Source organism: Staurois parvus, unplaced genomic scaffold (assembly GCF_062004578.1).
Source record: "Staurois parvus isolate SC_StPar_1 unplaced genomic scaffold, SC_StPar_1.0 ptg000095l, whole genome shotgun sequence".
Taxonomy (NCBI): Eukaryota; Metazoa; Chordata; class Amphibia; order Anura; family Ranidae; genus Staurois; species Staurois parvus.
This window is the reverse complement of record NW_028317891.1, coordinates 2332062-2349160: the sequence shown is the minus strand read 5'-3', so window position 1 is coordinate 2349160 and position 17099 is coordinate 2332062.

Here is a 17099-nt window from a genome sequence, read left to right as displayed (position 1 = left end):
CAATATAATACTAGTGATGGGCTTCATGTTTGAATTGAACATGGACCGTTCATTTGTTGGTGGGGTGTTCGTTCGCCGTGCCCCACAATGCACTGCAACCTGGCACCACAGGTCAGGTGCAATGTTTTGGTCAATCACAGTGCATGATGACGTCACAATACTTGTGACGTCATCACAGTATTGAAGAACTGTTATCCCAGTGCAGCTGTCAGACAGCCGGGAGCGAGCGTCGAGAACAGAGCGTTTTTTTTGGGGGGGGGGGGGGGTTTGGGTCGGCAGTGGCGGTGGGCATCGTGATTGACATTGGATCTACTTACTTTATTTTTGAGTTTAATAAAGGACCTATCAAAGATGGTCATTTTTTACTACACTTTTGTTTTGTGTGAATAAGTATCGGTACCATGTACTCCTTACTCATTCACATGGGAGAGGCGGGATCTGAGGGCCCCCTTGTTAAAGGGGGCTTCCAGATTCCAATAAGCCCCCCACCCACAGACCTCGACAACTGGCCACGGTTGTGAAGAAGTGGCCCTTGATCCCATCCACATGGGGACAAGGTGCTTTGGGTTGGGAGTGTTGGTAAAAAATAGTGTCATCACCCCTTTAGCACCTAATAGATAAATGCTTGTACAAGCTATTGGGATGTGAGTACAAGTACCGTATTTTCCGGCGTATAAGGCGACCCCCTAATTTTCCAGTTAAAACATAGGTTTTGGGCTATACTCGTCTTATAAGACTACCCCCCTTCCGAGGCAACACCATTTAACCCCTAGCCTACAGGGCACTTATACCCACTTCCCCCCCAGTCTAATTTTCAGCTTTCAGTGCTGTCACACTTTGAATGACAATTGCGCGGTCATGCAACACTGTACCCATATGAAATAGGTGGCACTGATGGGCACTGATGAGGAGGCACTGGTAGGTGGCACTGATGGGCATTGACAGGCATCACTGATGGGCACTGAAAGGCAGCATTGATACATGGCACTGATAGGCGGCACTGATAGGCGGCACTGACTGGAACTGTTAGGTGGCACTGACTGGCACTGATAGGAGACACTGACTGGCACTGATAGGCGGCACTTATGCGCTCTGATAGGCGGCACTGACTGGCACTGATAGGTGGCACTGATTGGCAGCACTGATATTATTATTATTATACAGTATTTATAAAGCGCCAATAGTTCGCTCAGCGCTGTACATTACAAAGGGGGACAGAACATGTGACAGAACAATAACAATACAATGCAAAACATGAGGGGATCGAGGGCCCTGCTCTTTCGAGCTTACAATCTAGGAGGGAGGGGGTGGTGGCACAGGAGGAGATAGCTGTGGGGGATGGGGTGGTAGGAAGAGTGGAGGAGGTCGGCAAGTTAACAGGGGGTGGGGTAGGCTTCCCTGAAGAGATGGGTTTTCAGGGTGCGCCCAAAGGAGAGGAGAGTAGGTGATAATCTGATGGGTTGGGGCAGGGAGTTCCAGAGGATGGGTGACACCCTGGAGAAGTCCTGGAGGCGGGCATGGGAGGAGGAGACCAGGGAACTAGAGAGAAGGAGGTCTTGTGAGGAGCGGAGTGTGCGTGTTGGGCGGTACTTGGATATTAGGTCAGTGATGTAGTTCGGGGCAGTATGGTGGACGGCTTTGTACGTCAGTGTTAGGATTTTTAAATTAATCCGTTGCGCAATCGGAAGCCAGTGGAGGGATTGGCAGAGGGGGGTGGCGGAGACGGAGCGGTTGGTAAGGTGAATGAGTCTGGCAGCCGTATTCAGGATGGACTGAAGCGGGGATAGCCAGCGGTGAGGCAGGCCAGTGAGGAGGGAGTTGCAGTAGTCGAGTCGTGATATGATGAGGGAGTGGATGAGCTGTTTAGTGGTTTCTGGGGTTAGGAACGTGCAGATTTTGGCGATGCTGCGGAGGTGGAGTCTGCATGTTGCGGAGGTGGAGTCTGCACGAGCTTGTTAAAGATTGGACTTGGGGCTGGAAGGATAGGTTGGAGTCCAGAATGACACCAAGTACTCTGGCCTGCGGGGCGGGTTTGATATTGGCGTTGTTGGATGTGATGGAGAAGTCAATGGGGGGTGGTGTCCGGGCTGGGGAGAAGACAAGAAACTCGGTTTTGGAGAGGTTCAGTTTAAGGAAGTGGAGCGACATCCAGTCTGATATGTCCCTCAGTAGGTGTGTGATTCGGGCGGAGACCGAGGGGGTGAGGTGGGGGGTTGAGAGATACATTTGTGTGTCGTCGGCATAGAGGTGGTAGTTGAAGCCGTGAGAGTGTATGAGTTGGCCAAGGGAGGAGGTGTAGATGGAGAAGAGAAGGGGCCCGAGGACAGAGCCTTGAGGGACCCCAACAGAGAGGGGGAGTGAGGGGGAGGTGGTAGCATTATAGGTAACGCTGAAAGAGCGTTGTGACAGGTAGGATGAGAGCCAGGAGAGAGCAGAATCTCTGAGGCCAAGGGAGTGTAGTTTTTTGAGGAGGAGGGGGTGGTCGACTGTGTCGAAGGCCGCAGAGAGGTCAAGGAGTAGGAGCACTGAATAGTGGCCATTAGCTTTGGCGGTTAGCAGGTCATTGGAGAGTTTGAGTAAGGCAGTTTTGGTGGAGTGTAGGGGACGGAAGCCAGACTGTAGGGGATCGAGGAGGTTGTTGTCGTTGAGGTGAGAGCATAGACGGGTGTAGACTAGGCGCTCGAGGAGTTTAGATGTAAATGGGAGCAGGGAGATGGGTCTGAGGTTGTTCGGGTCATTGGGGTCCAGGGAGGGCTTTTTAAGTATGGGGGTGATGTGTGCATGTTTCAGAGGGGAGGGGAAAGTGCCGGAGGAGAGGGAGAGATTGAAGATGTGGGTGAGGGAGCGTAGGATGGAGGGGGAGGGAGGTCGTAGGAGTTGTGAGGTGATAGGGTCGAGGGGGCAGGTGGTGAGGTGGGCATCAGAGAGGATCTTGGAGACTTCCTCGATGGTAGTAAGGTCAAAGGTGTGGAGTGTTGGGGGGGCTTCAGTATGAGGAATGTAGGGTGAGGTGGAGGTGGGGGTCAGAGCAGTGGTGGGGCCGTGGGAGAGGGGTGAGGAGGGGGTAGCTGAGTGAGGGGGAAGGGAGTTGGAGGGAGTTTGAGCAGCGACGAAGTCCCTGCGGGTTATGTCGAGGGGGAGGGGGGATGAGGGGGTAGCTGTGTGAGAGGGGACAGGTTGAGAGGGCGTGTGAGTTGCGGCGATGTCCTTGCGAATTGTGTCAATCTTGTTTGTGAAGTGATTGGCAATCTCAAGGGCAGTGAGTGAGGTGCTGGGTGGAGGTAGGGGTGGCGAGAGTTGAAGGTGGAGAAGAGTCGGTGAGGATTGGAGGAGAGGGCCTTGATGAGGGTCAGGAAGTAGGCTTGTTTGGCTGCGTGGAGGGAGGAGGTGTAGGTGTGGAAGGCAGATTTGTAGCGGGTGAAGGCTTGTTGGGATTTTGTTTTGCGCCATAGTCGCTCCAGGGCACGACTGTGTCGTTTGAGGGTTTTGGTGTGATCAGTCTGCCAGGGCTGGAGCGGTCGGGGTCTGATGTTGCGTGTGGTTAGAGGCGCTAGTGAGTCAAGGGCTGTTGAGAGCGCATTGTTATAGGCGGTCATAGCCAAGTCGGGGCAGGACAGGGGGAGGATGCGGTCGTGGAGTTGATCAGCTGCAGAGTGAAGGGGGGCAGGGTTAAGGTTGCGGAGGTTACAGCTGGTAGTAGTGTGACATTTGGAGGGGTAGGCGTTGGAGGATGAGGAGATAGAGAAGGTAATCAGGTGGTCAGAGAGAGGGAAGGGGGTGTTAGTGAGGTTGTGGGGAGCGCAGCGGTTGGATAAGACAAGATCAAGGATATTACCATCAGAGTGGGTGGTGGATTGTATGTACTGTGCAAGTGCAAAGGAGGAGGTTAAGTGGAGGAGACGGGCTGTGTCCGGGTTGTCGAGGTTGACAGGGATGTTGAAATCCCCAAGGATGATGGTGGTTAGCTCAGAGGAGAGGAAGAAGGGTAGCCAGGAGGAGAAGTCGTCCAGGAAGCGGGGTATGGATCCAGGAGGCCAGTATATTACAGCAATCTTCAGGGGGGTTGGGGAGAATAGTCGGACACACTGGGCCTCGAAGGAGGAGAAGGATAGGCAGGGGGTGTTTGGGAGGACTCGGAAGGTGCTCTGCGGTGACAGGAGCAGACCAACCCCACCACCTTTACGACCTTTGGGCCTGGGTGAGTGGGTCCAGGTGAGACCGCCGTAGGAGAGTGCAGCAGGGGAGGTAGAGTCAGTGGGCTGGATCCAGGTTTCCGTAATCGCTAGGAGGTTGAGGGAGCGGGAAACAAAGAGGTCGTGGATGGCGGTAAGCTTGTTGCACACCGATCGGGCGTTCAGGAGTGCACATGAAAACGGGGGGGAGATTTTAGGGAGCAGGGGGACAGATACTAAGTTGCGAGGTTGCGGCGGGACGTGGAGGCGGAAGGGTGTTGTGCGGGTGAGGGAGGTGGTGGAGGGCCAGGATTCGGGTAAATGGCCCCCGCGGTTATGAGGAGGAGAAGGGTGAGAAAGGTGGCATGGGAGCGGGATGTGCAGGAGCGTGAGAAACTACTAGTGGAGGTGTTCGGGTCAGTGGGAGAGCGGAGTAATAGGAGGAGGTGGTGGGTGCCGTGGAGGGGTGAAGGAAGCAGTGAGGACACAATATACAATTGTTTGGGAGGGGCAGAGGGATATAGTGAGTGGATTTTGGGAACGGAGGAGAGGAAAATGAGGAGGAGTGGAAGAGGCATTTTGGGGAGGTGATGAGAGCAATAGTAGGGAGATGATAGCAATGAGGGGGAGATGTACAAGTTTTGGGGTGGAGCAGAGGAGTAAAGAAATGAGATTTGGGAACAGAGGATAGTAATATGATAAGGAGAAGAGGGGATGTATTGTATAAAGGTACATAGAGTGGGACTCAGGCATGTAAAAGATGTTTCCCGGGGTGTTAGCTTGCAGTCTGTCCAGCATGCAGTAGAGTTTCTTGCTGTTGTTGTGTCTTCTTGCTGCTTGAGTTCTCCTGCTTTAGTTCAACTGCTGTGTTTAACTGCTACGCACTCGTTCAAAACCGCACTCAATCAGAAGCAGCACCCCTGACACAACTGATAGGTGGCACTGATGGGCATTGACAGGCATCACTGATGGGCACTGAAAGGCAGCACTGATACATGGCACTGATTGTCAGCACTGATAGGCGGCACTGATTGTCAGCACTGATAGGTGGCACTGATTGGCATTGATAGGTGGCACTGACTGGCACTGATGGGTGACACTGAAAGGCAGCTCAGATGGGCACTGATATGTGGCATTGATGTGCACTGGTAGGCACTGATATTTGGCATTGATGTGGCACTGATGGACACTGACAGCTGGCACTGCTGGGGCTACACTGATCATCAGGGCACACTGATCATCAGTGCCCTGATGATCAGTGTAGATGTCCCCTCTGAGGAATGCCGATTATATTACCGGCTCTCCTCTCCTCTGTCAGTGTGACAGCTCGAGAGGAGAGAAATGCAGATAACCGGCATTTCCGTTTACATGTGATCAGCTGTGATTGGACACAGCTGATCACATGACTGAGCCAACATCTTCGGCTCTTTCTGTGATCGGCGATCGCTGTGTCTGAAGGGACACAGCGCATCGCCGCGCATGCGTGGAGAATGGGAGGAAGTCATATGAGCCAATCACAGCAAGTGATGTATTCTATTAATGAATACAGAGCCTGCTCGGATTGGCTGCGTCAGAGAGGCGGGCTGATGATGTCACAACTTCAGCCAATCCAAGCAGGCTCTGTATTCATTAATAGAATACATTGCTCGCCTTGATTGGCTCAGCGCGGTACACTGTATGTAGCTGAAGCTACCGTACAGTATTACCGCACATCCAGTTCTATACCCGGCGTATAAGACAACCCCCAATTGTTGAGGTATGTTTTTAAGTAAAAAAAGTCGTCTTATATGCCGGAAAATACGGTATATCTTTTTTCTCATTTGTCCAACAATATTTTATCAAAATAGACTCCTAAGGGTCGGCTTTACAGCCTATGTGCTCAACCCAAGACAAATTGCTTTGAGTTCTATGAGTTCAGTTCACGCCATTTTTCCAGTGCAGCACGAATCCCATCACAGAGCACAAAAGGAGCCATAGTCCAATGCACTGAGAGAGAAGAGTGGGGCGCCAGCGCGTTTCAAAGCGGAACTTCTTTCTCAGCTCCGCTTCGAAACGCATTAACGCCCATTTTACGTCACCACGCTCCAATGTCTGACGTCACGTCTGGCCCGGAAACCATTTGCGTTCCAAGCTGGTTCCTCACGGCGGCCAGCCCTTCCAGGAGATCCATTTCCAGCTACCAGCAAGACGCCATGACTCCTCTTGTCCTCCTCCAGCTCCCAGGAGTCCTTTAGACCACATCATGGGTGACATACTCTTAATGTTCTTAATTATAGTGAGTTGCCAATTGTAATCTTGCAATAAATTTGCCACAATTAATGCTGCACTTAGTCTGGCCCCCCTTTCTTTACTTATTATTATTATACAGGATTTATATAGCACCAGCAGTTTGCACAGCACTTTACAAAATGAAGGCAGACATTACAGTTACAATACAATTTGGTACAAGAGGAGACAGAGAGCCCGGCTCGTTAGAGCTTACAATCTAGGAGGAAGGGTTGAGTGATACAAAAGGTAATAGCTGTGGGGGGGATGAGCTGATGGAGGAAATAAATGGAGGTTTACTAGGTAGAAGCAGGATAGACTTCTTTAAAGAGAAAGGTTTTCAGGGATCGTCTAAAGGTGGATAGATTAGGAGACAGCCGGAGAGATTGGGGTAGAGAGTTCCATAGGATGGGAGAAGCTCGGGAGAAGTCCTGGAGGTGAGCATGGGAGGAGATGATCCAGGAACTAGAGAGCAGAAGGTCTTGGGAGGACTGAAGAGAGCAGTTTGGTTGATAGTTTGAGACCAGGTTGGTGATGTAGCTGGGGGCAGAGTTGTGGATGGCTTTGTAAGTTGTTGTTAGTATTTTGAATTTTATTCGTTGAGCGAGTGGAAGCCAGTGGTGGGATTGGCAAAGAGGGGTGGAGGACACTGAGTGGAAGCCAATGGAGGGATTGGCAGAGGGGGGTGGAGGACACTGAGTGGAAGCCAGTGGAGGGATTGGCAGAGAGCGGTGGAGGACACTGAGTGGAGGCCAGTGGAGGGATTGGCAGAGATGGGTGGAGGACACTGAGTGGAGGCCAGCGGAGGGATTTGCAGAGAGGGGTGGAGGACACTGAGTGGAGGCCAGTGGAGGGAGTGGCAGAGAGGGGTGGAGGACACTGAGTGGAGGCCAGTGGGGGGATTGGCAGAGAGGGGTGGAGGACACTGAATGGAGGCCAGTGGAGGGATTGGCCGAGAGAGGGGTGGAGAACACTGAGTGGAGGCCAGTGGAGGGATTGGCAGAGAGGGGTGGAGGACACTGAGTGGAAGCCAATGGAGGGATTGGCAGAGGGGGGTGGAGGACACTGAGTGGAGGCCAGTGGAGGGATTGGCAGAGAGGGGTGGAGGACACTGAGTGGAAGCCAATGGAGGGATTGGCAGAGGGGGGTGGAGGACACTGAGTGGAAGCTAGTGGAGGGATTGGCAGAGAGGGGTGGAGGACACTGAGTGGAGGCCAGTGGAGGGATTGGCAGAGAGGGGTGGAGGACACTGAGTGGAGGTCAGTGGAGGGATTGGCAGAGATGGGTAGCACACACTGAACGGTTGGTATGGTGGATGAGTCTGGCAGCAGCATTCATGATGGACTGGAGGGGGAATAGCCTATCTAAAGGTAAGCCAATGAGGAGGGAGTTGCAGTAATCGAGTATTACGTATGATAAAATGTCTACTTCCAGAAATACAACGAGCAAACCCTAATAAAAGGAAGTTTACAAAAAAGAAGAAATACTAAGAGCGAAGAGTTAACCTCCCAAATGCGTCAATTTCTATCGCTTGCTCGCCGTTTTAATATGAGGTCTAAATTGCTGCCAGTAAATAAGATAAAACATAAAAACAGCGTAATTTACCGGCGTCGTTCGCCCCACTCGAAGGCTTAAGCTTCAACCACCTTATTAATCCTTTCAGCGGATTCACCGCTGCACTATACAAACGCGACCTCGCTAACTCTTCCATCAGAATGTTTACAAAATAACAGCAGCCTCGGATGTTCCAGGCGCTACAGCGGGGGAAGAGCGTGGGAGGCAACGCGCGGTAAATACCAGAACCATTTTAATTAGATTTGCCCTCTGTGGAGAAGAAGAGACAATAGAAGCTCTAAGTTATCATTCCAGGGAAAAGTGAAAAAAGACAAATAAGACAAAAAAAAAACCTCTTCCAACGCTATGAATGTAAATTTTAACCAAGCTTTGTAGATGACTGGTAATCCTTCTTCGGGGTATACTACTAACCCTCTCATGCATAACAGCCGAAATGTAAAGGTAGGCATGCGGTGGGACTCGTCTTCCCCCACGGCTGGAAGTAAAGAAAGCAAAGGAACACAAATTCACATCTGTGCTTTCTCTTTTTGCTTCCTACAGAACAGTTCTCCTGTTTCAGGCACTGGGGGCAGAGATGGGCACCATCAGCTATTTAGGGTAAACAACACACAGTACAAATGGGGAATTGATGGAAGAATGAGGAGGTGCCAATAATTTCTCTATTTTTATTTTCCAGATAGGACCAAAGTACGTGTATTATGTTGTCCCATGCAGGGGCGGACTGACAACTCATGGGGCCCCCGGACAATAAGGGATCATGGGGCCCCTGTGTCCTTGCCCAAACTCAAAAAAGCCTATGAAAAAGGTACCAGGGGAAACTCATGGGGCCCCCTACTGACCCCGGGCCCTCAGGCAGCGCCCGAGTTGCCAAATGGTCAGTCTGCCCCTGGTCCCATGTTTCTAAGTACTTTCTATCCCTAGATATGAGGTTCAACCTTCCCTCCATCCCTGCCATGATGGACGACTCAGCAACAGTTATAAAGGAGATGGTTGATTCAAAGCTGCGGCTGGTCTCCACCGTGAACACTTTCCTGTGTTGGTCTTTGCCAGGGGCGGACTGACAACTCATGGGGCCCCCGGGCAATAGGGGATCATGGGGCCCCTGTGTCCTTGCCCAAACTCAAAAAAGCCTATGAAAAAGGTACCAGGGGCAACTCATGGGGCCCCCTACTGATCTCGGGCCCTCGGGCAGTGCCCGAGTTTCCAAATGGTCAGTCCGCCCCTGGTCTTTGCATTCCTCCTGCCGTTGCTCGTCTTGGGAAAGTGTTCACTATAAGGCTCCATGTATTTATTTATTTCAGGTACTTATATAGCACCAGCAATTTACGAAGCGCTTTACATATACATTGTACATTCATATCAGTCCCTGACCCTCAAGGGGTGTACAATCTAAGGTCCCTAACCCTCAAGGGGTGTACAATCTAAGGTCCCTAACCCTCAAGGGGTGTACAATCTAAGGTCCCTAACTCACATTCATACATACACATACTAGGGACAATTTAGACAGGAGCCAATTAACTTGCCAGCATGTCTTTGGAGTGTGGGAGGAAATCAATGCAGGCACAGGGAGAACATGCAAACTCCAGGCAGGTGGTGCTGTGGCAGGGGCAGACCAGTGTGATGTGCTGCTTGAATGACATTTGTAAAAAGAAAAGAACCCAGGGGCGGACTGACAACTCATGGAGCCCCCGGGCAATAGGGGATCATGGGGTCCCTGTGTCCTTGCCCAAACTCAAAAAAGCCATGAAAAAGGTACCAGGGGCATCTCATGGCCTACTGACCCCGGGCCCTCAGGCAGTGCCCGAGTTTCCAAATGGTCCCTGTGCTGTGGTTGGGATTCGAACAGACAACCCGAGTACCGCCAGGCGGAAGTGCTAACCATTTAGCCACTGTGCTGCCCATGTACACAGGATGTTTGGAAAACACTTCTGAACGATGGAAACTGACTGCTGGAAAACGTAGGTTAAAAAATGTCTGTTTAGCCATGTTTGCATACTACGTTTATCTGCGTCTGCGTTTAGAAGCGTTTTTAAAAATAACATCAGGAGACCTTCCAAAATGCCCAGAATGCACTGAAAAACAGTAAAAAATTTACTATTTCAGACATTTTGAGAGAAATAGAGAGAGCAGAAGCAGAGAGAGCAGTATGTGTTGAGATGACCTGTCTTTTCTGGTTGTATTCACTATGGATCCCATCATGAGCATAATGCGGCATGTTTTATTATTATTATTATTATTATTATTATTATTATGCAGGATTTATATTATTATTATACAGGATTTATATTATTATTATACGGGATTTATTATTATTATTATTATTATTATTATACAGGATTTATTATTATTATTATTATTATTATTATACAGGATTTATATTATTATTATTATACGGGATTTATTATTATTATTATTATTATTACTATACGGGATTTTTTATTATTATTATTATTATACGGGATTTATTATTATTATTATACAGGATTTATATTATTATTATTATGCAGGATTTATATTATTATTATTATACAGGATTTATATTATTATTATTATACGGGATTTATTATTATTATTATTATACAGGATTTATATTATTATTATACGGGATTTATTATTATTGTTATACGGGATTTATTATTATTATTATTATACAGGATTTATATTATTATTATTATACGGCATTTATTATTATTATTATTATACAGGATTTATATTATTATTATTATAGGGCATTTATTATTATTATACAGGATTTATTATTATTATACGGCATTTATTATTATTATTATTATACAGGATTTATTATTATTATTATTATACAGGATTTATATTATTATTATTATACGGCATTTATTATTATTATTATTATTATTATTATTATACAGGATTTATATTATTATTATTATACAGGATTTATATAGCGCCAACAGTTTGCTCAGCGCTTTACAATATATAACGGGAGACAATACAGCAACAATACAGTTCAATACAAGAGGGTTAGGAGAGCCCTGATCCTTGGAGCTTACAATCTAGGAGATCTACCATTTTTTCCTTCACGCAAAACCTGGTACTGACTGCTGGTGTGCCGGGTCCATTTGAGTACATGGAAAACGCTTTGCATGCATTTCTGATGATAAAAAAAAGGCTCTGGACAGCATCTGGATATAGAACAGTTAAAAAATGCTTCTAAACGCAAACGCTTATAAATGCATTTAGCCGCGTTTACAAGCATTTGGCATTTGAAATGCTGATAAAATCTATTCCTGAACGCAACTTTGGTGTGTTCAAAAAAACAACTGTAAACTCAACTGCCTGTAAGTGACTGTAAACGACGATGTGAACACAGGAAAACATTAGGGAGAGTTCAGGGCAGGGGCGGACTGACCATTTGGAAACTCGGGCACTGCCCGAAGGGCCCGGGGTCAGTAGGGGGCCCCATGAGATGCCCCTGGTACCTTTTTCATAGGCTTTCTTGAGTTTGGGCAAGGACACAGGGGCCCCATGATCCCCTATTGCCCAGGGGCCCTATGAGTTTTCAGTCCGCCCCTGGTTCAGGGGCTGCTGAAAAAAAATGCTGAACAGCTCCCGAACGTCAGTTTATCAGCTGCAGTGTACATGAACCCTAACTATGAATCAATTGTCATCTTCAAAGTCGTTGTTGGTTTAGTCGCAGCAGGAGGGAGGCAAGTCAGACCTCATAACTATGGTTAGAAAGCAACTAGAAACATGGGACAATTATTATAAATGGTGAATGCTTGTGAGCTATTATGAAATGAGGTGTTCAATATGTGACTTTAGATGTCCTTATTTCTCACGTGAGGTTCGCTGGCACTTGCACTGACTCATATGCTAGTGTATATATAATATTTTCAAAATAGATAGTGCCGCGCTCCCATGTACCAATATGTATATCTTATACTTTCAAAGTGCTAATGAATAGCTTTCAAGATACTGCATGTATCAAACAATTATTACTAGTGACTCAAAACATCATTGTGAATATTAATCTTCATGCAAGTGACATTAATAACTGATAATCCTAAGGTGATAGTGCCTATTAAAGTACAGTGATATACAAATCAGAAATACTCCTCTATTCTACTGTGATCCTTATATTTATATTGTGCAAACACATATATATTATGTGCACGTGCTTATGATATATTCAATAAAAAAAAAAAAAAAAAAAGTCTTTCAAAATAAATGTGCAGGTGGATTCTTGGTTCCCTCTCGCCGAGTGCTTAATGGTCTCCCTATGTGCTCACCTCTATATTTGCCTGAATAAATCCAGGCAAATACACTTTTTATCCTTCCAGGATAGATGGGATGGAATGATGCTCTTGAATTATCTCAGAAGGTGGATGTGGATTTATATTTGTTCTCCTGTAGCTGCTCATGAGTGGGTATACTGACCATCTCTCTGAGGATCTCCCAATTCCCCTCCTGGGGCTGTTTCCTTTTCCAGTCCTCCTTATATCAGCTCAAAGGGTGTTGTTCAATTGAGAAAGGAAGACAAACAGACCATAGTGTCTTATCCTTGTGCAAAAAGGGGGTTTATTGCTGCCAGTTGCACAGTAGTATACAATTGTAGTCCAGCATAAATGTGCTCTGCCTCTGTTCCTGCAGTGCTGTCTACCTGTGTCTGTATTCAGATCACCGAGCCTCTCCAGTGCAATGTCGTGACGTCAGAGCCCCTCCCCTACGTGTATCGTCACAGGGTCACGTGACTTCATCAGGGGGAATGATTAGATGCCACGACTATGCTAATACTCCTATTTATATCTCTCGGCCGCCTTTTTACTGGAGCCCAATGGGCGCGGCCATTTTCCCAGTGATTTTCTTAAGCTCTATGTATGGTGAGTGTTTACACCTGTGTGTCTACTCAAATTATTTTTTTTTTATTGAATATATCATAAGCACGTGCACATAATATATATGTGTTTGCACAATATAAATATAAGGATCACAGTAGAATAGAGGAGTATTTCTGATTTGTATATCACTGTACTTTAATAGGCACTATCACCTTAGGATTATCAGTTATTAATGTCACTTGCATGAAGATTAATATTCACAATGATGTTTTGAGTCACTAGTAATAATTGTTTGATACATGCAGTATCTTGAAAGCTATTCATTAGCACTTTGAAAGTATAAGATATACATATTGGTACATGGGAGCGCGGCACTATCTATTTTGAAAATATGGGACAATTATTACTTGTGCTTTGCCCTATAGGGGGACGAAACTGTAAAATAAAAATTATAATGACAGATCTCCTTTTAAAGAGTTCTGTAGGCTGCCATTGCTGATCTCCTTTGATAAGGAGATCAACCATCTCTGCTTATGGAGAAGGATTTGATAAAGAAATATAATTGTTAATGTTTTACTAATGATTAAATAAAATTATTAAGTGCTTCAGCAGGGGCTTAGCTAGAGGGGTTCCAGGGGTCACAATTGTGACCAGACCCCATTCGACATATGTCCTGTGTGGCCACCCTGTACTCCTGGATAGGAGGAGCAGTGGGAGTGGCATGTAGAGAAATCAATCCCCTCCATTTTCCTTCTGCAGTCGCTGAAAGCCTGTTTCTCCTCCTCTCCCTCCAAGCATTCAACGGCTGCAGGAGGAAAATGGAGGGGATTGGTTTCTCAACATGCCGATCCCACAGCCCCTCCTATCCAGGTCCTGCTTCCCCCTGTGTTCTTTTCTGCCCTTGTCCCCTGCATTGCTGTTGGCTTCCACCCTCCCCTCTCCTGCTGTCTGCTGCGGGGGATATGTCAGGATGGAGAGCGGGGTAGGGGCCGATAAATATGTAATTCACTAACCCCTTCCCTTTATGAATGGACAGAGTCAGTGATCTGTACCGATCACTGCCTCTGTCCATTCATAACTGAAGCATAGTAAACTGGGTGTACTATGCTTCAGTTTGTGAATGAACAGGAATCTCTGTGCTGCTGAGGCTGCAGAAATGGAGATGTGTCCTCAATCTCCTTTCTCTGTCTCAAAGGTGAAACATCAGAGGTCTGTTAGATCCCAAATATTTCACCAAAGCCCCCCACTGGGACTCCTAAACAAACTGTAAAAAAAAAAAAAAAATCATTAAATGATAAAAAACAACTAAAATAAAAAGCTACTGACACCAGTGGCGGAACTACCAGGGTTGCAAAGGCTGCACTTGTGACTGGGCCCTGGCGTTCCGCCACCGGGCTCGGAAGGGATAAGGGGCCCCTTCATGGTTTCTTGCACCGTGTACCCAAAAAGGTTCTAGTTACACCTCTGATTCTTTCTACTGACCACACTAATGTATTATGAGTTGTAGATATAGACATTTTCAACCGTGGTTCCCTGAGACCAGAAAGTTATTTCAAGGATTCCTCTGTGTTGAAAAGGTTGATACAGACAAATACTTACTTTACCTATTTGCCAACCGCAGATAGCCGAATGACGGCTGCACTGCGGCCGGCCAGTTCTGAGTGGACGTCATATGACGTCCTCCCAGAACGCGCTCTCCTGCGCGCCGTGATCGCTGTGTCCTACGGACACAGCTGATCACGTGATGTGGTAAAAGGCCAATCACAGCGGCCTTTTACCACGTGATCAGCCGTGTCCAATGAAACGCTGATCCCCGGGAAATTCAGTTGCCGGTTCTCGGCTGCACTTTCCTCACGCTGTCAGATCGTGAGGAAAGTACTGCCGAGAACCGGCAGTTGTCAGAGCGGAGATCGGCACCGATCATCAGGGCACTGATGATCAGTGCCCTGATGATCGGTGCCACCCACAAGTTCCGCCCACCTGTGCCCAGCAGTGCGCCCACTAGCTCCGACCCCCTTTGTCCAGCAGAGCACCCACCTGTGCCCAGCAGATCACCCACCTGTGCCCAGCAGTGCACCCACCTGTGCCACTCGGCAGTGTCACACACCTGTGCCCAGAAGTGCCACCTACCTGTGCCCAGCAGTGCCACCCACCTGTGCCCACCCACCTGTGCCCACCAGTGCCACCCACCTGTGCCCACCCACCAGTGCCGCCCACCAGTGTCACCCACCAGTGCTGCCCACCAGTGCCACCCACCAGTGCTGCCCACCAGTGCAGCCCAGCAGTGCTGCCAGTCAGTGCCACCAGTCAGTGCCCAGCGGTTGTGCCAGTCAGTGCCACCAGTTAGTGCCCAGGAGTGATGCCAGTCAGTGCTGTCTATCAGTACCCATCATCAGTGTCACCTATCAGTGCTGCATATTAGTGCCGCCTATCCGTGACACCTCATTAGTGCTGCCTATCAGTGCCGCCTATCCGTGCCACCTCATTAGTACTGCCTATCAGTGCCCTTTAGTGCTGCCTATCAGTGCCGCCTATCCGTGCCACCTCATTAGTACTGCCTATCAGTGCCCTTTAGTGCTGCCTATCAGTGCCCATCAGTGCCGCCTATCAGTGCCCATCAGTGCTGCCTCATCAACGCACATCAGTGAAGGAGAAAAATTACCTGTTTGAAAAATTTTATAATAGAAACAAAGAAACTTTTTTTTTTTTTCAAATTTTTTGCAATTTTTTTGTTTATAGCGCAAAAAGTAAAGCGCCCAGTGGCGATTAAATACCACCAAAAGAAAGCTCTATTTGTGAGAAAAAAATGATCAAAATTTCATATGGGTACAATGTTGCATGACCGCGCAATTGTCAATCAAAGTGCGGCAGCGCTGAAAGCTGAAAATTGGCCTGGTAAATAAGGGGGTGTAAGTGCCCGGTAGGCAAGTGGTTAACCTAAGGTCCACCAGTTATCCTACCCACCAGTCTGATTGAGATGACTGGCTCCCTAAAGTTTCTCTTCTTACCACATTCCATGCCTCTCATCCCAGTGTAATCACGTTGGCCTGCTTATCAAGTGTATGCGTTCTGCAAACCTAATAGGCAGTCCAATGGTCAACTGAAAGTTGGCCATTGGGCTGCCTATTGGGCAGCCCAATGACAGAAATGGCAGCCATTGGCATTTAGCAATAATGGCAGCCATTGGCATTTAGCAGCAATGATAGCCTATTGGGCTGCCATTGCTGCTAACTGCCAGGCCATGGCTTAGTGCTGTCAGCCTGAAATGGAAAGTGCTGTTGCTGACAGGATCCCCAGACAATGAACCGCAACAGATTCACTAAATATTTTCTATGCAGTAATTCTTCCCCAGAAACCCAGTAAAAGTCTGTTGGATCTAAATAAAATATCTGCTGAGTAGTCTCTGATTCTGAAACAGTTGCTGTGTTTTCTTTGCAGTAACACCCCCTGATTGATTTCACCCATTTCCCCGATATGCCCTTCAATGCTATTCAATGTGAAAAGAGCCCAAAGAAATAGTCTGTGAAAGAAATTATTTATGCTGGGATGACGACTTATTCCGAACTTCATTCTTTACTTACAAAACTTTTCAATTAAGCATGTTCCGGCTATTTTTGTTCCTGGTACAATTCCTCATCGCCATCTCCATTCCCGCTGTTTTCTGTAATGCAATGTCACCGCGACCTCTGTGTTTTGTTTCCTTCTCTTTCTCCGCAGTCTTTGTATTATATTTAGAGGTGAGCTAAGTTTTGGTTATCTGCAATGCAATGTTGTTCTATTCTCAGCTCCCTATCTACTCCTGTGGGATCCTCACCACCACCAGCCACACTCCTGGACTCGAACCGCCTGAGCATCAGGGAATGGAAGTGTTAAAGTTAAACCCAGGCAAACAGTGTAATACAGATATGTGAACTTTTTTTCTGCTTTTTGACCCAGCAATATATCAAATAGCACAGCAAGCAAACTTTCTTACTAAACCCGTATTCACTTACCAGAAACCAGGCCTGGACTGGCCATTGGGCCCACCAGGAATTTGCCCAGTGGGCTGGGGCTGCCTGGATAGGTGGGGTGGCTAGGCAGCACATGGAGGAACAACTCTTCTCTCCCCCCTTCTTCTTTCTTCCCCTTTTCTTTCTTTCTTTTTTCTTTTTCTTTTTTCCTTTTCCTTTTTCTTTTCTTTTTTCCTTTTCCTTTTTCCTTTTCCTTTTTCTTTTTACTTTTTCCTTTTTCTTTTCCTTTTTCTTTTTCCTTTTTCTTTTCCTTTTTCTTTTCC